At 38.6% G+C, this 24,752-nt stretch overlaps 1 long non-coding RNA gene across 2 annotated transcripts in view; it reads left to right on the top strand.

Annotated features, from left to right (window-relative positions):
- The window catches only part of LOC140683720 (uncharacterized), a 197,008-nt gene extending 172,824 nt beyond the window's left edge, over nucleotides 1-24,184 (top strand). For both annotated transcript variants that reach the window (XR_012055075.1, XR_012055074.1), the window contains one exon: nucleotides 23,128-24,184. This is a non-coding gene — a long non-coding RNA (uncharacterized lncRNA). The remainder of the gene's footprint in view (nucleotides 1-23,127) is intronic.
- Nucleotides 24,185-24,752: the final 568 nt, after the last annotated feature.

Here is a 24,752-nt window from a genome sequence, read left to right as displayed (position 1 = left end):
TATAAAAAGAAAAATTACTCTAATAAATTAGTTGAGAAAAAAAGGTAAAAAATTAATTAAGATAATGTATATGTTGGATAATATTTGTCCAGCTGTTGTTCAAAGGCTATCAACCTTCATTTTGGTGGGTTTACATACTGGTAAAACAATTTGAGTTTTGAGTTTATCCTGTAATCTGCCATCCTTTCTTGAAAAATGCTGTATAAATGATCATTATTATGATTGTAAATCAAACCCTATTTTAATTAGGAGTAAAATATAATGACATTTGAACAAGTAGGGCAGTGGGGCTGTAGATGAATTGAGTGTCATGTAGTCTGATGCGTGCCCTTTGAGATAAAGTCTAAGTTGTTCAGAGTCTGGGAATAAAGTCTGCCTTCTGGATGCAGTTGTTTGTTTGTTCTTTTTGTGAAGACACGAAATTTCTCCAAAACTGGTGATGGTGCAAATACAAGTCATGACAAGAAATTTGTCAAGTTCAGTAGACGATATTTCCAACCATCACATATCTCAAGACTTATGAGTTGTTTTGTTGCATTGGCCACAGTATAAATTAGATTACAAGACTTCTGTTCATTTTGTTCTAAAACATGCTATATGACTTATTTTACCACCATCAAGTATGTAGTAATAGAGAAAGATTTTGCTCTGAGTCTTCAGAAGTTTACCAGTTACAGGTGAATAGAAAATAGAATGTAACTGGACATACTTTTATGTAAGTTCAAGCATACTACTATTTTTCATTTTAAAAAAATCAAAATATTCAGCACCTTCGGGGCTCAGAGCCCCTAATATAACAAATACCTGAGGTATATAAGCTGAAACATTTTTGAATTTTTGAAATAATGCTGAATTTATTTAACACAGAGACAAGTGTTTCCTATTCTGTGATCTTTTCCTTCTGTCTTTTGAAGGAGAGAAAATTCCTTCCTTTCCTTGGGAAAACTTTTCTAAGCCTAAATGGGTAAAGGTGAAAGTGAAAAGGTAAAGGTGAAAATAAAAAGAACTAGTGGAGAGGTAAAAAAAAAAAAAAAAAAACCAAACGTATTTTTCTTTTCTTACAAACTTGTTTGAAACAATTGACCTGAAATGACGGTGAGGTGATTATATGGAGAGATGCTGCAGATATTAATGTCTTTTTGCATTAAAGGGGAATGATTCAGAACCCTTACAAATATGTGGCTAATCAGAGAGGAACAGCTAATTTTCAGGGTTGATAAATGCAAGCTAGTACACACTCAAAATGCTCACAGACAGTGCTGGATTCACAAACATCACTTGGATAAAAGAGCAGAGAATCATGGTAGACAGCCCCTTAAAACATCTGCTACTGTGATGTGCTATCTGGAAATGCAAATAAAACATTAGAGCAATACAGAAAAATGTAAAAAATTCTGTATGTGTCAGTGGCATATTCCCAGCTAGGCTATTGCATTCGGTTATTGTCATTCCATGTGAGAAAGGAAGTAGAAGAAGCTTAGGCACATGAAATGTGGGCAAAGCAAATTTATAAAACACTAACAAATTAACAGAAAATATGAAAAAGAACAATATTTTTAAAGGAACACAATCTTTGAAATTCACCTTGTGGAGAGACTTTTGGAATAAAGCACGTGTTAAAAGAAAGCAAACATCTGATCAGCTGGCTGACAGCGGTGGTTGCAAACTGGGGCATCTGAATGAATGAATGCTTTGCCAAGTGGAGTATAAGAATGGTTACCAGTCCTTGGGTATTGACAAAACCTCTGTTTTTTCTTTTCAAAACAAAACAAAGTAACAAATAATAAAGGACCTCCACTGCAAATATAATTATCTTGTTGTTTTCTCTGTGTTTTACAGGAGATGTTTCTCCTAAAACAACGCAACATTTGGCTAGCTGGAGGCTGGGGCAAAACCATAGCTAGATGTACTCTTTCTCCTTCAGATTGATGGAAACCTGATGAAGAACATTTTCCATAAATCTCCCACTGGCCCTTATCCCTTATGTGCAGATGTCAGAAAAATTAGGAGCTGTAATATCTTATGAAAACAGAGGATTTTTAGAGTGAAGGTTTTGTTTCCTTCCACTTATCCTTGGACTTGATTCCACTTCATCTGACTACAGTTATGTGTTTGCAGATGAATGAAATAGGAATAAATTCTGTCTGTTGAATAAAACTTTTCTATCAATGTGAAATTCTCTAATGACAGAACTTCACAGAATTATGTGAGCAAACTTAATTCCAAGTCAGTGAACTCAATCAGCCTACTGTTTGCCCCTTTTTCTTCCGACAGTAGAGGGCTGAAGTATTTCTATGTGCTATTTAGTTTGTGTTTGGCAACTCATTTTCTTTCTGTGTGGAAATGACTGTAATGGTTTGTGTGTTTATTCACCTCATGGCTGACATTTTGCCTTAGCATCACCAACCTTTTAAAGGGATGACAATATCTTCTCAAGCATTGAAATGTTATTTCATGTGTGGTGCCAGGTACTAATATGAAATAGAGTTGATACACAGAATTTTCTGCCTGGAGTTACAAACTCTTGCTCCAAGGGCCTGACATAACAATAGTCCTGTGAATATTTCAGAATTTCCAGCATGAAATATGAAACATTTGAATAATGTCTTCCAAAGATTCAAGTCTGGTGACACAAAAGCTTATCTCCTCAAAGATAGGGCACATACTGAAACACAGCGCAGAAATATTCAAACATAATATAGGTAATATTAAAAATTTATTAGGCATGTTCATTTAGACAGTAAAGGTTTTTTGAAAAGTTTGTTTTGAAATTATTGTTGTCTTTCCCTCAGTTTTAAACATCCAAATCCATCATATCCTGGTGAAGGACATGAAATAAAATAGCTCAACTCAAAACAGAACAGGTATGAAAAGAATGGGACGAACCAGAATGTGAGGGGTGGGCTTTTTGTTTGTTTGGGATTTTTGATTTTTGAGGTGTTGGTTTTAGAGATTTGTTTTGGTAAGTGATGTCTGTTGTTCGTTTGTTTTAGCTGGTTTTTGTTTGCTTGGGTTTTTTACCCTCCATTTTGGGTATTGTCAAGAATCAATTTACTGAACACAAAGATAGAAGAACTACTTATGCATCAGCCATTCTAATATTGAACCATTCTCAAAAGTAGGTTTCTGGTAGATGATATCTTTTTATACACTCTGATTTTCTATGGCACAACTACAGAATCATTGTGTCTCTAGGCTACTACTTTACCACTAGCACATTAATCCTGCCAAATGCCTGTTATATATTGTGCCATGGAAACTGATGAAAGAAAATACAGTGAGGACAACTTGTTGCATCCTTTTTCCAAGCTCTTGACCCTGGTAACCTATGAGTAATTTGAAATGATGGAAACTTACAGGTAAAGAAAATTGAGATTCTGCACACCTTCTGAGGGCTGGTGGTGAGATGCATAATCTTTTATTTTCGTATAAAATCCAGCCTATTGTAGTTTTCTTATAAGCTACTAAATAAGTGGTGATATAGGGAAGATAAAAAACCCATTTATCAGGATTCATGCATAAAATTTCCTCAAAAACTGCTCAACTAGGAGATAAGCCTTCTGCACCCTGTCCATAAAGAGCCTTGTGATGGAATGGTCAAGGAAAGGATGATGGAGTCACCAGACAAGGGGCTGCACCTCAGATGCCACTCTTTGGGTTCCAGTTTTATCTCTCAGTCCCATCAGATGTATGACAGAGGTTGTTTTGTCCTGTTGATATTACCTTCTTTCTATATCCAGTGAAGATGCAGTGGCTGGATCCGTTGTGTGGCCACACTGTGTGGTGCTGCCAATAGAGAAGAGAGCAGCTGGTCCCCAGCCTGGGGCTCAGCCCAGTACATAAAATGCCACAGGCTGACAAACAGAGGTCCTTTTGCTAGTTTGCTGTGGTGACAAAAAGTCTTGAATTTATTTTACAAACACACAGACACACAGACCACACACACACACACACACACACACACACACACACACACACACACACACACACAGACACACACACAGAGGCTCTTCAGTAAGGAGGTGCTTGAGGAAACAGCTGTGGGGCTGTCAGGAGTCCCTTACAGCCAAACTGAAAGATGGGTAGATGTTTTCTCTGCTTCTGAGGATGCTTGGTCTCCTTTCTGAATCCTGCTAAATCTTCCTGCCTTATAAAGAACATTTTCCCTTGAGACCATAAAGACACTTCAGAGAGAATGCTTTCCTCCTCCACCCACCCCCCGTTTTCAATATAGTACATTTCACCAAGGATGGGGAATTTTCTAAAGACCTTCTCTCCTTTTACATTCAAATTGCTCAGTGCTTGAACTGTGAGCTATGCTAGCAATATAGACAGTGTAGATTTTCTTTCAGATAGAAAGTAGAGCTTTCCATCAAAAACATTTTGTTTATTTGTCAAGTGTAATTGCTCCTGCCTAGCCAAGGTTATGTGAAAATATTTTTGTTTAAATGGGGACTCAAATGAATAGATTTCATAGCCCTTAACTCACAGAATCCCAGTTTAAGGTTTAGCACATATATATAGACAAAGTGGTGTTTGCTGAATTCCCCATGTTAAAACATTGGCAGCTCATTACCAATTCAGGAAGATGCCAGATGTCTGACTTAGTGTAAAAACACAGTGAGTCTGAGAACTATGGATAATTTCCAGCATGAGCTGTGAGATAGTGAGATGATATTATTATTATTGTTTTTATTATTATTATAATCATCATCATCATAATCATCATCATCACTACTAGTACTACTTTTAGTTATGATTTAATTTTTATTAAAGCGTACATTTAAAAATCAGAAATAAAGGTTCAGGGGCAAGCTTGAAACAGAGGTTATCTTCCCCCACTGGTATTTTTCCATTTAAAACCAGCACACAGCGATTGTTATATCCCTTCAGAAGTCAGTGATGCACTTTGTGCTTCTGAGAAATGGCATTCCCATTCATACATGATCTGAAAGGCAGATCTGAATTCAGACCCTCTCTTTATATGTTTTGCAAAAGAGCTTCAGTTTCCTTCCACAAGGGAAAAATCATGTTTTGGTAAAACTGACCCTGTAGCATTAAAGGATCATCACATTGGGGGTGAAACCCACTGACCAGGACATTGGGTATTAGCCCCAGGATAACAGAAAGGCAAAGCACCGTTACTTTCTGGGTGATTTTTTTTTTTTTTTTTGTTCAGTTATTGCATGTCAAGGTAGTTGCAACTAATGTAAGCATGAGCAATTTCAGGACTGACAGGTTTTTCAGAGATCAAGGTGATGTTATTCTACCACTGACTCTTTGATCAGGGTCTGATACTACTGAACTTCAACCTGACTCAAGGGAATATGCAAATGTTTCACTACTGAGTCATAGTGTGGCCAGGAAAACAGACCTTGCAAATTGATGTGTATACCTAACTATACCTGCACTGAGATTATAAAGTATATATCTGCTCTAAAATATTAACTTGGGGAATTTTCAATAGTAAAAACACTATAAAATAATATTAAATTTGGAAATGTTTTGAAATGGGCTGACACAAACTACAATCCTTCAAATCTGTCTTCATTACTCTGGACAAAATTATTTTGTCTCATATTTACAGAAGCCAGTTTAGAAGAAAAATAATTATCAGTAATTTATGGCAGATTTTATTTTTTCTCTTCTTAGTCGATATTGCCTTTTTGGCTGCTGACTAGGTAACTGAGAGCTAATATTTTGGATTACTAGTTAAGCCAATCTGACTGTGAATGTGCTTATTCTATTAATGTGTCTACAGTGAACAGAGTAAGATACCTGCAGCTTTAGCAGACTTAGTTTTCCTTTGGAGAAGGAAGAGGGACTCTGGTAATGTCATTAATGTGATTTTCACTGTTTTTTTTTTTTTTTTTACACTATTGTTTTAAATGGTCTGTGTCTGACTTTTGAGAGAGGCTCCAAATTGTGCAGCAAAGCATATGAAAACTGAGCATATAAAGTTAGTTGACATTACTCTTGACCACTCGTAGCTCAAAATGTTTTATTTTTTTTTCTAGCTCAAATACTTCCAGACCTGTCTTTGGAAAAGTCTTAAATGCTTTTGTGTGGTGCAATGGTCACACCCAGTGGCCAGATGGGTTAATCACATATGTGTATTCCCTATGGGTATCTGAGGCAGTTTGTTACAGGAATTTCTTCTTATATGAGAGCTTGGAATCTAGCTGGATAGCAGGAAAACAATGTATGCCCACCTTCACCTCAAGCTTTGCTCTCAAAAGACCCTGGCTGATCATAAAGAAGGCCTGGACCATTCATGAAATGAATAGGAAAGAGGTGATGAATCCCCCATGGAGACATTCTTAAAATTAGGACCTTTGATTATAATGAGCCGGTGTTTTAAAAGAATGATTCAAGGACAGACTGAAATAAAACCCTGTACTTTTTCTTAGTTTAAATTCAGCTTTCTTTTAACTGTGGAAAGCCTGAAACATTTGCCTAATTCTTCTTTCTTGGCATTATCAAGGTAATTGGGGAAAAAAACGACCATTTTTCTTTTCCATAAATAAAAATGTATAGAAGCACCATGGATGAATCGAAGGAGGTGCATACACATAACCCCCCTTCCCTCTCCTCCCAGTCTAACTATAGCATCCTCTATTAGCATCACAATGACACTGATGTTTTCTTTCTCCCAATGTAGACCATTTTGTCAAGGTCCCTGTTTTCAATTAGTGTCAGCAAATGACACATGGGTGGGAATGCTACAGGCATGTTCAGTGGAGGTGGCACTGTGGTCGCTGATTTTTGGGGTGGGGGATGGGAAAGACAAGTTTCAATGCGGAAAAGAGGAAGGAACTACTCTTCATATAAACCTTTGCCTTAATGCTCCCAAGGACACATATTTGCCCACATTTCTTTGCCCACATCACACTTGTGCAAGCAGTCTCCTCTAAAGTCCTGCGTGGTGTGGTAGGGCTCATTTACACAGTGCCAACCCAAGTAACAATCAAATCACAGAAGTCCAGAATCATTTACATTTGAAAAGACCTCAAAGCTCATCAAGTCCAATCTTTGACCAATCACCACCTTGTTAAACAGACCAGGGAAGTAAGTGTCATACCCAGTTTCTTGAGCACCTCTGGGGACAGTGACCTCCTTGGGCAGTCCGCTCCAATGTTTAACAATCCTTTCCATGAAAAATTCCTCCAAATGTCCAGCCTGAACCTCCCCTGGCTCAGCTTGTGCTATGTCCCCTCATCATGTCACTGGCTCCCTGGGAGAAGAGGCTGATCCCCACTTGGCAACACCGTTTCACATAGGTCTAGGAAGTGCTAAGATCTCCTCTGAACCTTCTCCTCCCCAGGCTAAACATCCCTAGCTTCCTCAGCCACTCTTCATAGGACTTCTAGCCCAGACCCTCCACCAGATTCGTTGCCCTTCTCTGGACTTCCTCTAGCATCTCAATGTCCTTGAAGTGAGTTTTCCAGGACTGGACACAATACTTGAACTGCAGCCTCACCAGTGCTTCATGAAGAGGGAATAGTGAAATATTTATTTTAATAATTTTTAATGGTTAAATTTTCATTACTTAATTTTGACAGTCTTCCCCCTAATGTTTTAAAGGATTGCCTCAAAGCTATAAATGAGTGAGATTTTTTTCAGCTTCTTACTCTGAACCTTCTTTAAAGCAGAAAATACCTATCAATTTCTGTGCATTTCTCTTTTACCTACAGCATCTTCTACTTGATTCTTCTTGCATTTTTTTCCCTAGGAACTGGAAAAGTTGCTCCCTTCTGATATGAAAAGTTCTGCCACAGCTTCTGCACTGTTGATTGGGTGCTAGTACCTGCAGGAACTATACCAAGGCTTTTATGATCCTTTTCTGCTGAGAAGCTTCTATACTTTTCCTGGTCGAGATGAAGACTTTGGATACTGGATTTGAATATACTGACAGTAGTCTTGTTTTACTTACTTCTCCCTCACACACATATAGTTCTTGGTCTCCCAGGTCTCCACAGACCATGTATTAGACAAAGCAGAAAAGGCCTTCATTACAGATTTTTAAAAATAACTATGAATTCCTTTTTCTTGATGAAATTTTCTTTTGTGCTTAGATCACTGAAAAAAATCCCAGCATGTGACACTGTGAACATTGAGAGAATGATGCCACTAATTCTTGTTGACAGTCAATCTGGAAATGACACAGGATGAATTCTTGGATCTCTGAAGTGGGTTGAGAGGCTTTATGTCAGGATACTCCTCCAAAAACCCATGCACTAATATATTACAGCTATTTTTCTGTACTGGGTTTTCTTGCACCTCACAGCATGGAGATATTAATGTGCAGGAGATTGTGCTCTCTCTTCGTTTTTGCTTTGCGGGTCACATTCAAATGAAGCTTCCACATGGGATCAAACTTGACAAAAAAGAGCAGTTATACTTTAAGAAAGAGAGTTGGCCTGCTTTTTGTATCAGTTACCTTGCTGGTTGTTTCAATATGCAGGTGATATGAAGGAACTCTATCATGTCCAGTTTGTCCACCAGTTCAGCTTAGATTCAAGAGTCAACAAACCCCCTAAATTCAATGGAAGTTTTTGTCATTTAATGAAAATAATAAAACTTGAGTCAAAATACTTTTCTGTGCTGCAAAGTAGTGCTGGTGCATGGAAATCATATAGGAAAATTTTGTATAAACAAAATAAAACCATTGATGCTGCTTTCTCTGAATAAATTGATAGAAGCTAAAAAAATGTTTCCCTAATTTTACTGTATTGATATAATCCCATTTCAACTCCAGTTGATACATATATCTATTTATGTGAAGTGCCAACTTTTATTTAATGATTATTAAGAAATAGAGAAATGTGAAACAATTTGTAAAGTTATTTCCAGCTTTAATGACCTCATCTTGGAGTAAATAAATCAACAAGAAGTAAGTAGAAGACATGCCTATATGTGTTGCAATGTTAAATAAAGTCTCCTGTGCTTTATGTTCCCAAAATAGATATGATACGTTCTTTTGAATGAGATTGACCCATTCCTACTGCAAGTATGAAATCAGATTTAGTGGAGAAATACCCAATTACCTGAGCCGCTACACTTTGCGATGGAGATGGAAAGAGGAGTCCTTCTGGTCTGCCATTGTTTTCAAGGTCCAGCTGCACATGCTGTAACATCTGGGGTCAGCCCATAGAGCTGCACATACCCTCACTTTTCATCTCTCTTCTCTGTGAGTGCCCCAAAGTAATTCTTCCTATTAAGAAGGAGAAATTGGACCAGAGGTCCTATAGCAAAGAGTTTTTGCTTTATGCTTTCCCAGGACTGACAAGTGGGCACAAGGAGCTACTATCTGTGCAGAGATTCCCCAGCATGGACTTTCTGCATGTGCAGTGACAGGATCAATATTGTTATGGTCTGTGAAGCTGAAGGTCCACCAATAATGAGAGTGAATTACTTCTGCTGAGAACAGAGCCATCGTGATGGCAGGGGGGATTAAAATCCTGTCAGGTCTGAATCCAAAATGAGGTCAGTGGGAGATTTCTGAGGCATACCCTTCGATCCATGCTTCAAGGTCTGTCGAGGGTGCATTCAGGTGTGCCAAGGCTTGATGCACTCTGGTGCCTCCTAAAGTAGTTATGCCATTGCCAAGGAAGGGCCACTGTGATGCTGTTAAACATCCAGAAGCAGTTTTGCCACCTCATCCCCACAATGACACAGGATGCAGAACATGCAGCACGTGGTTTTTAGCAGGCTATAAGAACACAATACCTTTATATAGGCGTTGAATCTCTAAATATCCCAGGGAAACCCTGGGCAATTTACTTTAGTTCTGACTGCCACTCAGACCAGGCTCATCATTTTTGTGCTAAGGGCATGACAATGCATCATTGACATTAATGATGTCAAACATGTGACGTGATGCATAAGCATGATTGCATGAATTAATTAAATGGCAACTCCCTGAACTCATTTCGCTTTTTCCTCTGCAATACATTGGTAAATAGATGTTGCACGTACTGCACGAACTTTCAACAGAGGATCCAAATCAAACCAAAGCAAGCGACCTTCCCCCCACAAACTAATTAATCCACACAATGCCCCTGTGCTGTTTGTTACACAGCAGCTTCTCTTACTTGGATCAAGTTTGTTCCTATCACTTTGAATGCAAAAAGCAGTTGATCATTTCATCCATGTGACTACAAGGGTGACTGTCACAGCTTGCAAAGCATATGGTAGCTCTTGCAACATCAATAATAATCTCTAAGTAATGCAACTTTGGGTTATAGTCATCTTTTATTATCACTCCAGTCTTCCAGTAGCTTCCTCCTGTCTCTCTTCTAAAATTTTTGTCTTTCATTGTTAAATGAAACCTCCTATACCCAGTGATTCCATTATTAAGGATTATCTTTTGAAAGGGATCAAAATTGATCAAGATAAAGGCTATGTTATTCTAAATAAATTTTACTTATTTTGAAGGGCTTAATCAAATTAATTAGAGAATTAAATTAAACAATAAGCAAGTAATATTTTAAGCTTTTTGCAGCTGGGGACACTGAAATTTAAAGACAAAAAGGGTACTTGCCACAGGTTTGCCATACAGAATGAAATGCATTTTCTCCTTGAAGGGTAAATGCATCCCTTACAGATTCCACATGGAGTGGAGCTTATGAAGTGTTTGTGTAAAATCTGTGGAGGGCAATGAAATACTTTTTGGTTGTCATTTGAAAGTTAAATTCTATTACATAAGGAATAAAATCTACTGCAACTATAGAAGGTAATTTTTCTTTAGACATATCATAGTATTCCATTCCCACACTGAAATGAATTCAAGATTGGGCATATTCACAGCATTCCTTACAATCTTTGTAAGATTTATTTGAATCATTCTAAATGAGATGCCTTTCACACTCTGCCTTTTATGGGGTAGTGATAACATCTGTTTACTAATAAGAGAGCGACATGCAGTGACTCCATAGAACAGGACAGGTTTGAATGGCTGTCATGTTAAGTCATGTGGCAGAGTGTGTGACTGGCCAGCTAATGGAAATAACAGGGGTTTACAGACAAAATTAAATGGGACAGCAGCAAGCATTGGGAACAAGCTATTTATGATGCTTATTATTTTGGGAATGAAAGAGTGAACCTAAATGTACAGAAATCATTGAAATATATTCATGTTTTTTTCCAGTTACTGAGAAGCTGGGTTTATGAGACTCTGAGTAAAAGAAATCATGGACTTGTGCTAAGAAGGGATAGAGTGCTGCGATATTTAGTTAGCAAAGCCCACTCCATTTGTTTCCTGAACAGGTGAATTTCATGGCTTTGTGTCTAGTTGTGCGTTGCTGGTAGAGACACAGACCTTGTGTTCTGCTGCCTTGTGGGACTGTAATCAGAGCACTGTCACTGTGAAAGAATGAGTTTAAAACCATCTCCAAGGGAGTGAGTTCTCAGGTCTGCTCTCACGTGGGTCCATCAACACAAATATCCTACTTCACCTTGCCAGGACAGTTCTGGCACAATATGATGTCAGAGTAGATGTTTTGCAAGGGAAGTTAAAGGTTTTTAGGGGTGGTGAAAGCAAAGGGTTGGTCATCCTGCCTAATCACACAGGATGTCTCTGTGCGCCTAGAAAAATTGAGCTTGAGGGGAACTCACACTCTCCTTTGCAAAGGATGGGAAGGGATCCTTTATCTTTGTATGATCTTTCAGACTACAAGCAGGATAAAACTCTGTAAAACTAACTGAACTAACTAACTAACTTAAACTTTTGGCTAAAATAGTTTTTAAAGAAGGAGTCTGATTGTGCCTGGCTCTTGTGTGGGTACAAATGAGGAGGAAAGACATAATATGTTTTCTCTGTGCTCTTCCCACAGAATGAGACTTGCTACACCTCTCTTAGGTATCTCAAAGTGATGTCTTTTCAGATCTGAAAGTTATCCCAAGCTACTTTATTTATAGCAATGAGAAGAAATTAGAGGGTGCTTTTTCCCTTTAGAAGAAGTATATTATTTTAGCAGGCGGTCTGAGACAGGCAAAACAAACTACCCTGTGAAGCTGAGTCCTTCTTGTCATTGAATATAAAGGCTAGAGTGACTCAGATTTAGATAACTTCTTTTTAAGAATAGAAGTTAGATGAAATATAGATCAGGAATAAGGACCAGCCCTATTTCATTATTCTGGAAGGTAGAGGTCTCCAGAAGGGCTCAGTTTAATAGAGTAATCTTTCCTAACCCATACTGTATTTTTGTTGATAGGTAGGTGGTTCACAGTCCAAGCTGCTGCTGTTTGAGTCCAATCTTTGCTGTTGATAGGTAAGTTGAGACACAGGTCAACAAAGTAAAGTGCATAGGCTTGCAAGAAAACCTTTGTGTCAATGGAAAACAAGGTCAGGGATTCTGAGCTGAACAGTCATGTGGCCACACATCCAGCTCTTGGTAACTGAAATTTTTCTAGTAATACCAGAATGATTTGTAAAGATAAACTGAATCATAAAAGATTCCTTGTGTAGCTGAGAAGAAATAACACAACTGAATTCATAGATCCCCACAATATTTTCCTACCCAGAAAGGACACATTCCTTTGTCCAACTTTAAAAATAGGTGCTAAGATACCCATCTTTCTTTTTTCTCCTTGCTATTGTTCACTTGTGAATATGTAACACAGCATAACATTCTCAAACTATAATCTGCTCAACATTATCTAATTGCATCTGTCATTTTACTCTGCAATAAAATACTTCTGGGGAAAAAGAAATATGGAACTTAGCACTTGAGCTACTTTTAAAAAAATTGCTTCTGATTTTAAACATGTAGTAATGACATTTACCTGCTAAAGTTTAAAAAGTAAAAACAATCTGCATGTTATCAAGCTCATATGTAGTTATCATCTCTAGCTCATATGCTACAGCACAGGTATACCTTGTTCAAGTGATTCTTAGGGCAGAGATGTTCTTGTACAAGAGCTGAGCTGTGGCCTATATCTCTACTTTTATTGTATGCTTTAATCAGCCTATGGACCGCCTGTTTGGTATTGTGTAATTATTGTTCCTCTGAATGTGCTAATTGCACTTTGGCTGTATAACTTGTCAATGGGAGAGTGCCAACATATTCGCTAAGAAACATCTTTGTGCTATCCATGCCAGCTTCCCAGAAAATACATCCAAGATGGTTATTGATCCTTTTTCTTGTGCTTTTACAGCTTAATCTCCCTTCCTTCCCCCCCACCTTTTTTTTTTGATTCTTAAATTGTTACGCTGTGAAAGCGATTTCCTTTGTCAAATCCCACGCCAGAAGTGGGCCAGCTTCTTGCAGCCTTGCATGTCACTCACAGTTTCTGCTTTCTCACCTTTCTTCTCTCTGTTCTTTCCCCTTAGTATATCTCCTTCCTGCTGCCACTGAATGAGGATAGGAAAAGTCTATTATTGCTGCTTGATGGTTGGCATTCTCCAGTTGCACAGAAAGTATTAGGCATGAATTTGTTACTGCCTTCAAAAACCATGGGAGCCTCTACACAGACTTGTCTCCTAAAACTCAAGTACAAAGACAGTCTTGCCTTGTATGTGCTTACATAAAAAGGAAACAGCAGGGATTAATTACTTTAGACAGCTAAATAAATATTTATTTTCCCATAATAGTATTCAAAAATATCTGTCACTGCTTCACTGCCTAACAATGGCTGGTAGCGACAAGTAGGATCTTTTTCAATGGAAGTTGCTTTTTAATGAGTGTTTTTTGAGTAGGAGGTTTAATCTGATGCTGCTTTTGGAGCAATGCCTGGCCTATCCCAATACAAACTCTCTTTGATTAACAAAAGCCTGCATTTTTAAACTGATCTAGCTCAGCTGATGCTAGTTGATTCTTTTATTTAACTCAGGCTTGTTTATGAGTCAATTAGCATTTAAACTGAGCTCCCAGCCTTCGTATAAACTCTCAGCCACCTAAACCAAACAAAACAGCACTTTCTCCTGCTTTTAAGGGCCACTAAGAACCTATAAAATATCCTACTGTAGCATTTTTAAGTTGCCAGGGCTTAGAGAATTCATCTAGTGATTTTGGCGGAGATTCATTCAGGCCAAAATTAGATTAGGTACCATCCTCAGAGTAGGAGTCTGCACTTCCTTGCATTTCTCTCTCAGCGTCCCTGCTGCCTTCCTTGGGAGAAACCTCCTACTGGAAGTGGTGGGGCAAGTGGTTAGGTGAGATGTAGTGCACTTAAATGCCCTAAAAATGCTTAAATACATCCATTCATTAACCTTTCCAAACATTTGTCTCTTCTCCTAATGTGTTAAGCAGTAAATTACTTTTTAATTTTGCTTATACTCTCTGCCAAACTTGGTGTGTAGGACTTCTTGTAGATTTTATGTCTGTGGCCCACAAATTGGAGCCTTTCCCTGTGACATTCGTGGGCTCATGTTCTGCTGTGTTGTTTCTGCATAACTTTAAGAATAAAATTCAAGATGCTGTTGATTTTGGGAAATGAGCTTTCAAGAAGAAACCATATTTCAATTCTGGACCATAGGTAAAGTGCATGAACTGTTCTGTTGATTTTCCAGTGGCTCTGATGAGCTTCTTCAGGGTGCAGCAAGCCCTCTGCTGGCTCTTTCCAGTTGCCAAGGTCCTCACACATACATAGGAGACACTGAAAGCATGTGGAAGGATGTTTCTTTGACCTCAGCAGCAGACAGAGAACACAGCCTGGTCTTTAAACAGGTAATGTGCCACATTCTTACTTCACATGTGTCTTTCAGAAATCTTTCAAACCTCTTGCTTTGAATTAGCAGCAGAACTTGAAGGTACTTCATCTAATGGTGGCAATCATCCTGATTTCAGGGGAGGTTGGACTCGATGACCATCAGAGGTCCCTTCCAACCACCATCTCCTCAGCCATTTAAATGGCAGTCAATATTTAATGTCTTACATTCAGGTCACTGAATGCAAACATTGAAGGCCCAGCCTGCGTTTGTCAGGACAATAAGGCTCTTTTTAGGCCATAGATAAAATTCAGCTGCTGAACTTAGGCAAGAATTATTTGGTACAAATTTTCTCAGGCATTAGTAGGAGGGAGAGATGCTTGTTTGAAAGCATCCCTAAAAAGCACGTCAGGGAGAGAGAGCACAGGTCACTGTACCAGAAAGAGCTGCTGTTCTGCAGTAGTGCCCAGGCACCTCCTGCTTGTGCCAGAGGGCCATGCCCAGAAAGGGAGGGTGCTTTGGCTTGTCCTGGACTCTCATAACAATGACCACTCTTCCCAGGGATAGGTCTGGGCTGTGTCCTACCAGGACAGGAGTGGAAGATGGAGATGGATAGAGGGTGAGTGAGGGCACATGGATGTGAGCAGGGAAATAGAGATGGGTAGCATAGGAAAATGAGAGAAAAAGGTGTCTCAGAGCCAATGTCAGGTGGAGTCTTGGGCAGGAGGGATGCTGCCATGTGGAAATGGTGACAAAGGAGAAAAGGGAGAGTGGTAGAGGGCAGTGGTGCATCCTCCTACCTTTGTCCTCAAGGGAGGGAGTGTGTTGTGGGGGGAAAGCATGCTTGCACTATGGGATGGGGCACTACACAGAGGTGTGGGTGAGAGAGGATGCAGCAGGAGGTGGTGTGGGGAATCCCTGAAGCAGAGAGAGGGCAGACAGAACGTCAGGAATCTTGTGTGGCGAGCAGTGCCTCTTGCTCTCAGACTTATGGAAGCAGCAAAGTGTACAACCCACGGGATGCACAAGGGAAGGCTGGATGAGTATGTGTTATAGTGGCGCAGCCCGACACCTTTTCCAGATTTGGCCAAGGGGTGGGGAGAGGAGGGTGTTTTCAGGAAAAAGAGATCTATTTCAAGAGTCACCTCTCTTCTTCTCCCTTCCCCCATTCTTTATGTTTATTTGTGCAGTCAGGTACTTGATAGGTGGTTTAATATATTCATTTTATGTATGTCAGGGTAGTTCCATCCCTGATTGAACTTCATTGAATCCAGATCATTATTAGAAAATTGCTTTATAAATAAGCCTGGACTGAGAGACACTTTCTATGTTAAATAGAAAGCATTGTGCTTCTAGGGCTGCTGCTTGTTTTCTTGAAACGCAAACACTGGCAGCAGGCACATCATTGTTAAACCAATTAAAGTTTAAAGAGAGACCTTTATACGTGCTCGTCTAGCTAATTTGTTGTCACAGGATCATATTTCATTAAATATATTTTCTATTGTTAGTTAAATCAATAGTGAGCAGAACAGAGCCTATGGAATATGTCAGATGATGAGTCAAGATAGAAGGAAACATCTTTACTGAGTCTTTAACTTATACCTTTTTCTACAGTTCCCTTGAAGTTTGCAGTGTAAATAACTATGATGGACTTTGCCTGCAGATATCCTGCTATGCTGAGCTGTAGTACTTCCACTTTACAAAACCACTGGAAAAAAATGTTAAAGCAACTACTGCTTAGTGGTAATTCAGGCCTCTGTATTGGAAACAAAATTTGGAGATGTAAGCGGAGGACAAATAGATCACATGCCATGAAAGTTATGACAGTTTGATTTAAAATAGATGTATGAAATGTTTAATCCCAGGACACCATAACTGTTTTCATCTCTGCATGTCTGTCCCATTCCTCTTGCAGGGATGGCTGAGCTGCTCCAGCAGCATCAGCTGAACTCCTGCACAATAGTACACAGTATTTAGAGAGAGAACCAAACAGATGCCAGCTGTGCTGCTCCACCCCAGATACTGCCTTGTCAGCACAGGAGCCACCTATGCACTGGCAACAAAAATACTGAAGACAGAGGCAGGGCAGATGGCTGAAGGCAGAAGCTACAGTGCAGTAGGAGGTGAATCAGAGTTGTCAGGCCAATGTGGCATCCTTGAGCTCTGAATTCAGTTCTGGCAATAGTTTATTGGTTATCTTATTGGTTGTGTCAGTGTGCTGCACAAGGGAAATGTTTGTTGGTGTGCTACATCTTCTAATTTTCCTGGGAACCAGGTGGGCCTTTGCCTTGGGATTGGAAGAAAATGGAAATTATAATCTTGGGAGTACAGATTTTTGAAAGTAATTTTATTCCTACACAAAGTCAAATTCTCATAAAAAGCCATCTCCTAGGTATTGGTACCACTACTTCAGAGGGCACTGGTATGACATGGGTTTGGAGGAAGCTGAAGAGTTTTCTTGTATTTATATTTCACCTCTGGCCACTCTATTGTCTTTTCCTTGGCATGAATAGTTTTCTGGATTCCTTCAGAGATAATTGCTTTTAAGTTTAGATTCTTACCAGTAGCAGGGAAGAGGACACTGTGAGTACAAATGCTCTTGGTCCTAGCAGGGGCAGACTTACATTTTCCCTTTGACTGAGGCTGAATGAAGCTAGCAGTAATCTTCTGAACATTTGTTTGATAGGGGAACTGTGCCTGAGCCATCCTTTCAGAGCACGTAGCTGCCTATCTCACCTCCTTTCCTTATCAAATTAAAACAAGTTGTTTCGTGACTGTGGAGCTAATCAAGATGAGGGTAATTGTGGATTTGTTCTCAACAACTCATGCTCGCTTTCTTTTCAATATCTCTGGTTGTCCTTCCTGTACCCCTTCTGCCACTGTTACTGCTATCAGTGCTTTAGGTCCTCCCAGCATCTTCTAAATATCCTTTGTTTCCTTTCTTCCTTCCCACGATCTTAAGCAATCTCTCCCATCCAGTCTTTACACTTCCTGCATTTTTATCCCATATTCACTTCCACCACTTGGAACTGTGCATGATTTGACAGCTCCAGTTGCTGGGCTGCAGCAGTACAAAGAGATTGCCTGCAGGGTGCTACCAAAAAAACTGCTTGCCAAGCAAGACAAATAATGGGGACGCCCTGCCTATACTCTGCAGCACAAGGTGGAAATGACCTCTTTTCTTTCCCAAACTTTGTGATTTCCCAAAGTTGTAAGATTTTAATATGTGTTTGCTGCTGCCTTTTTTGTCAGTTTTGGCTGGAGTCACACATGTTCTTTCATGTTTCTCACAGAAAGGAGGGTAGATAGGCAGCCAAATAGCTTGAGAGTTTAAGCTTCTGGGCTGCCTAAGACTTTGGACTGCACAGGAGCATAACTTCTTTCACTTATTGGCATTTTGTGTGTCATACTGGTATTTTGCCAGCATCCAGAAATCCTGATGAAGTCACGGAGGACCCAGTGCTCTATGCCTGGGGTATCCAAGAGTTTGTGTTTTCCCTCCTGATCCATCTTTCCCTCCTGATCCATCCATTTTTGTGCTGAAATGGCCAAACCATGTGTTTCTATATAGCAAAAACTCGTGGAAAATTTATAAAATAAAATCATTCTTAAGGCCACCAAATAGAGTCTTGTTTTGTCGGTCTGAATCATGTTTTCTCAGTAAATGCCTGAAACTAGATGTTGGCACAAATATATCTAGCCAGTAACTGTTGCTGGTCTGTGCCAAATAATAAAAGTTGTTTAAAGGACTGACAAGTATTAGAAAAAATAAAGCAATGACTTCATTGCATTGCAGTTTAGTTTCTAAAGTATAGTTAAAAATACAACATGCTTATTAAAAACCACAACAGTGAGTTCTAAAAGTTGCAGTTGAAGAGATTGCTCGTCTTCAGAGATCTTGGAGAGTGTGCTATAACTCGGAAGATGTCAATGAAGAGAACCTTTTCTAACTAAAAATGATGTAAAAGTTATACTAAAGAGAGTGTCTGATTCCTGATAGCTCTGTCAGACCTGCACATGATGGATGTGATTAGTACTGTCAAATATAGACACTGGGTAATGTTCTCTTTAACTAGCATTGAAGTGTGCCTCACATTAGCATGAACGAGAGCTGTGCCTCCTAAGGGTAGAGGAGCAGAAGGTGGCCAAATGGAGACTGTAAATGTGTGTCCAGCAGTAGAAGAACCTTCTCACTTCTTTAAGGCAGTTGAACAATCAAATACTGTAAGATTGACTGGGCTTATGGGTCCTAGGGAAATTGGAGAAAGAAAGAAAAGTGATCCTATCAGAGGAAGGATAAGATATTGGTAAATTAGTCACCTCATGTTGTAGGAACAGAAGAAACAAGGCCACCTAAATGTTAGCTTTGCTTGGAATAAGGAGGGATGAATGCAAACTGCCAATAGAGGTTATTATCCAGTTTTTGCAGTAATTAAACCGTATTTGCTCTTTTGTCTGCATTGAGTACCCCAACTTAGCCAACCAGAGCAATGTCAACGGACCTCCTGTGGTCCCACAGCACCCGTGGTGATGCCCTGGGTGCTGGCCTGTCTGTGCTAGAAAGCACACACAGCATCTCTGCGCTATGAGCACAGTTACAGCTCTGCTGTTGGCAGAGGGATTTTGTCTGCCTGGAGGTTCCTGTCTGCCTCTTTGTAAGAGCCAGAGCCCTCTCCTGGGCATGCAGAGTCCCTTACTCTAACTCACGGGTTCTCCTTTAGAGCCACCATTTAACAAAGCTGGAGCTAAAGCAACCATTCAATGAGAGCCGAGCTTGAGCAGAACTAAACCTGCTGTGCCACTGCTGTCCTCCCAACACTTTATAATTTTCAGATAAAATGGGTTGAGAAATTTTGCTCAAAATATTTTGCAATAAATTTGAAAGTAAACAAACATGGTTTGAGTTTAAAGCTGATGAAACACAAGAAATGTACATTGAAGTTTACTTTCCTTATAGACCTTTCCACTGAAAAATGAAAGGAAAAATAGAGCAAGTTGTATTTTCTCGTAAAAAAAAGCATTTTCTGACAAAACCTCATTCTTTAGAGAAAATTATTTTTCAACCAACATTTTTGACTAGCTGAAGTTTCAAAATAAAAAAAACAAAAGTACAAACTTACAGTTGAATGTTTACTGCCCAGTAGCATATACTTCAGATGAAAAGTAAAAGCAACCTGCAGCACGTAGAATAGAGGGATGGAACAAAAGCCAGAAGAAACTGACAGGCACAGGTGGAAGGATAATTCATCATTCAGCAACATAAGTTGGCAGATTTGTTTTGTAGTTTACCAGCATTCAAAACCTTTTGTATCTCCATTTTAACCCACAGTCTTTCATTCCAAATATTGCAAATTGGTGGTTTAGAATTATTGCACTATCTATTTTGAAATTATTGTTCCTCATACTTCTGAGAGACTTAAAAGGTCATGGAATGATTTCATGGTCTCCCATGAGTCATGGTAGTTACAGAGGGGTTTTACAAATTCAAATCAATAAAGTTATGTTTCACTATAGAGTGGCAAGCAAAAAAGGTCATTACCCTGAAAAAGAGCACCATTTATTAATAAAGATGTTCCTTGACTGAACAAAATTTCTCTTTCATCTTCTAGAGCTATATTTCAGTTAAAAGCTTAATTAACTATTTAAATATTAAAATTAGTTTTCACTAGGTTAATATGTACATGTATATCATTAGCTTGGAGTAAAGGAGAGAAATGTTTTCCTGTTTCTCTCCAAAACAGAGACTCTTCTGTACTACCAGCACTAAAAGGAGAGGACGCACACAACACAAACTCATAAGCAGAAGATAAAAAAATACAGCTAGCTGTGTCTTCTCAGAAATCCAGAGCAGTGCAAAAGAATTTCCACGCAACTATTTTGTTAAAAGAGCAAACCCTGAAGTTGTTTCTGCATGCAAGGATGAAATGTCACATCTGTTGTTCATTGATTAGAAGCCAAAGAAAGATGCAGAGCTCTTTCTTTTTCAATTTTGAGCCTTTCTGTATAATGGTTGCTCACCTACCACATGAATGGCTTGTATTTTTTAAGTTCTTGTGAAGAGTCCTTCATTAATCATCATCTCAATTTGGAACAAAAGATGGAAAGAGAAAAGAGAAGAAGGAGGAGAAAGAGGAGAAAAGGAGGTAGCAAAGGGCAAATATGGAACTAAGAATTCCAAAGTAGCTTAATCTCTCAAAAAGGAAACAAACAAAAAAAAAAATCTATTTAATTCATGCTAGCAGGTGGAAGGGATAGGTGAGTAAAAGGCTGCTATACATTCAATACAAAGCAGGAAAGATGAGATTTCTTTAAAAATCCACAGCTGATTTAGGAATAGCAACCTGCTCAAGAAGTTTAAACCCTAGGAAATATGCAGCTTCTGGTAGATTAGCAACATGTGGAGAAAAATAAAGACAGGAAAAATACTCTGCAAAATCCTAATGGTGAGTTTTGGAGAAATAATACAACTAAGTGCAAGTGATGTGAAAGGAAACAGAAACTGAAAATAAATGTTTGTTAAGTACACACATGTGACTTCTATTCCACGGAAGAGAAAATTGTGCTTTTTCACTTTGAGCTTCTTGTAAGCAGCAGCTTTAGCAGACACACTGTATAACTGCTGTCACAAGTGGAGCACCAACTCTCATGCTGCACACATCTCTGACTTACTGATGGTTCAGGGAGTACATTCTTTGGAAGGACAGCAGCTCATAAGTAGGCAGATTGTTTTCCAGATCCTTTAAACGTTTCCAAAGAAAGCCAACAAAAACATAAAGTAAGAACAATTGGATCAGTTGTCCTGTCATAGATGTTCCTAGAAATCTCTCTCTGGAGCTGAAATGAAAACTTGGAAGAGTTATTCTGGCCAAGTTAGATGAAAACTAACAGAGCTTCCAAAATTAATTTATTCCACAATAATTATGCAAAAGAAAAATGAATGCATCCCTGTGGCTGGTAGTCTGAGCTAAAAAAGCATGTAAAATGGGGAAAAAAATCCCTAGCAGGGAAATTGTTTCTGGGGACAACTGGATGTTTCAGCTGTTTTCTGACAGGGTCCTCAAAAAAAAAAAAAAAAGGAAAAAAGCTCATATCTGTGCAATTTTAATGCACAATTTAGAAGACCTCAGTTTACCACATTACTTGGAAAATACTTTCTAAAAACTCCAATATTTCCCACAAATACATAATAAATGACATGAAACCATGGAGGAGAAAAATAATAGAAAAATGTTGCAATCAGAGGCTCTGGTAAGCTCCTGGAATGGATTCAAATTAGGAGTTTGAAATGCAGAAGACAAAAATATGAGTTCAAGGTTAAAGAAATAACCAATCTAGGAAAATGTAGCAGGGAAAAAAAAACCAGCTTGGAAGAGGATGCAAATAGGTCTGATTACTAGTATATCCTTATACATACATAAAAATGCATACAGAAACTTAAAGAAAAGGAAATTTTTTGGGGGAACTTTATATTCAAACAGCTTTAAACCATTTAAACTGCTGTCTGAAGGTCTTTAGTGTGTAAAAATGCATAATGGGCATGGACTGGTAATCACAACAGGGACTTCCTGAATCTCAAACAGTTGATAAAGAAGGAACCTGTCCTCAGAGTGTATGATAATAAGCACCAAACAAAGCTGGCAGTTGATGCTTCTAAGCAAGGCCTTGGGGCAACACTTTTAACAAGGAATGGTGATCACTGGAGACCCATGGCATATGCTTCTGGATACCTAACTGGAACAGCATGTCAGCATGCACAAAAAGAATCGGAGGCGCTGTATTGTAGTCTGTGCATGCAAAAAAAAACCTCAATTTTTTTTATATGGAGTACCAGTGCTAGCAGGAACTGATCACAAGGCATTAGTGACTATTCCTGAAAAGGGTTTTGCAGGCAGATCTCCTAGATTGCAAATATGATATGATTTACTGTGGTATTCACATTCTCTGAACAGGGAGAGACATGATTCTTTCTCCCAGGATTTTTCCTGGGAAGTTGTGAGATGCACTGAGAAAGCTCAGAGAAAGAAGAAAACAATTCTTTTCTCTATTCACTCTCCTATTGTTTGGCACATGTGTTATGGAGGCTGTTTACCAAAGAGTGATTTGTTAATTGGACACCATGATGGTTGTTTGGATAGATTGGCCAATTGGGTCAAAGCTGCGTCGTGACTTTGTGGAGACAGTCACAGGTTTTTCTTTAGTATCTTTTTAGTATTATATAGTTATAACATAGTATAGTATTAATGTAATATAATATAGCTTAAAAAAAGCAATTTATTCAGTCTTCTGCAACATGGAGTCAGAGCATGTTATTGTCCCTTCAAGGATCACTGTTTTGGTAATTTACAACTCAAATATATAAAGCAGTCATATACAGAGCAGGCATTCTGTCCAGAGCTTTCAGCAGAACTGAACTCATATGGAAATGGAGTCTTATGTGCATGTAAAAATTGTTTGCTTTTTTTTTTCTTTTCAAACAGGAGACCTGTCGCTGCAGGAAGCCAAAATACTAGATCATACATTGCAGAAGGTAATACAAACTATCAGTCTCACTAACTGGACAGCACTTACTGGTCCTTAAGCAATTTAGAAAGATGATTTTATATAATATGGAGTATATTTTCTGAGCAGTAGTCCACTGCAATAAACAGAATTGCAGGCATGACACTGGTTTATGCAGAAAATGCAAAATATTTCATATTACATTTATAAATAAATAAATATTACCTATGGGTCAGTGTTAGTGAAATAGCCAAAGAATGAAAAGGAAAACAGTTTGTTTCAGAAATATTAGCAAATTAAAAAGAACCGGCAATGATGGTAATTCTTGAACATTTAGATTCATGCTCTACAGCTGAAAGAAATTTATTTATGTCTACTGTAAAAAAAAAAAATCACATTGTTTTCAGATCATTGTTCCTGGAATCCAGAAATAACATTGCTGCAGAAGTCATCTGTTTTATGTGTGATCTCATGTACAAAGCTGGTATTTGTCTCCCATAGCACACATCCCATGATTATGTCAGATAATGAGCCACAATTCAATTATTAGGAATTTAAATATTTTCTAACAGAGTATTAAACACATTCTCATTCAGGTTATTCACAGCCTGATGGTAGTGAGGGATGACCCTTTTACATAATCTGCTAAGTTCTACTTATATCCCATTTAAGGAGTATTTAATTCCAGAGCAGTATTGAGGATACTGAAACATGTTCAGCAGCAGACTTAGGTTAAGACTCTCCAATGGTGTAGTTAATGATGGTAAGGTGAGGGATGTCTAACTGTGTGAAAAAATAAACAGAAAAGGTACTGTATTAATGAATGGAAGGAACAAAATATTGGTAAACCAAGTCGGCTAGCATGCATTTAAAGGTAATATATGTAATGTCAAAAAAGACTGCTTTTATGAGGATTTGCTCTTCTCTCTGATGGGCAAGCAGTGACCTGTTGGACAAAGAAGAGGCAGGTGCTTCTCTTCTCTGAAGAGATGGACACCAAATCTTAAAAGCAAGTAAAAAAGAGCCCATGAGCCAGACAACATCTTGGACTGGGGAAAACAGAAACAAACATAGGGAGTAAAGAACCATGTAATGTCTCAAAGAATCATCAGCTAAAGGACGCCAGCTTAGATACTGATTTATGACTGTGGATGTATATTTTGTACTTTAAGTAGTCTTTTGTTTTTTGGGGTTTTGTTTTTTTTTGTTCCTTTGGAAATGAGAAAGAAAGAAAGCAACTTATTCTTGATGAGTTTGTAATGTAACATTCTTTGATTAAGAATGGAGGTTTTTACCTGCCTATAAACTTGAAGAGAAAGTTAAAGATGCAGACACAGACACACTATTTTAATAGTCTTGGAAAAGACCAATCATAATATAAGCTCTGACTGAATGGCTATGCATGTATTGCTATAATGATGACTGTTAATTTGCAATGAGATTATTAATAGTAGGAAAAACTGACTTTAATGATATGCTTTTTTGGTTTACATTGGGCAGAAGGGTATCAAACCACAGTGATCTGGGTGGGAGAAGATGAAAAAGCTGCCCTGGACTTCAGCTGATATGTGACCAGGACATCTGGAGTGAGCAGATTTGCAGA

This window comes from Taeniopygia guttata, chromosome 3 (genome assembly GCF_048771995.1).
Source record: "Taeniopygia guttata chromosome 3, bTaeGut7.mat, whole genome shotgun sequence".
NCBI lineage: Eukaryota > Metazoa > Chordata > Aves > Passeriformes > Estrildidae > Taeniopygia > Taeniopygia guttata.
Note: the sequence above shows the minus strand (reverse complement) of the source record. Positions and strands in the feature narration are given on the sequence as shown.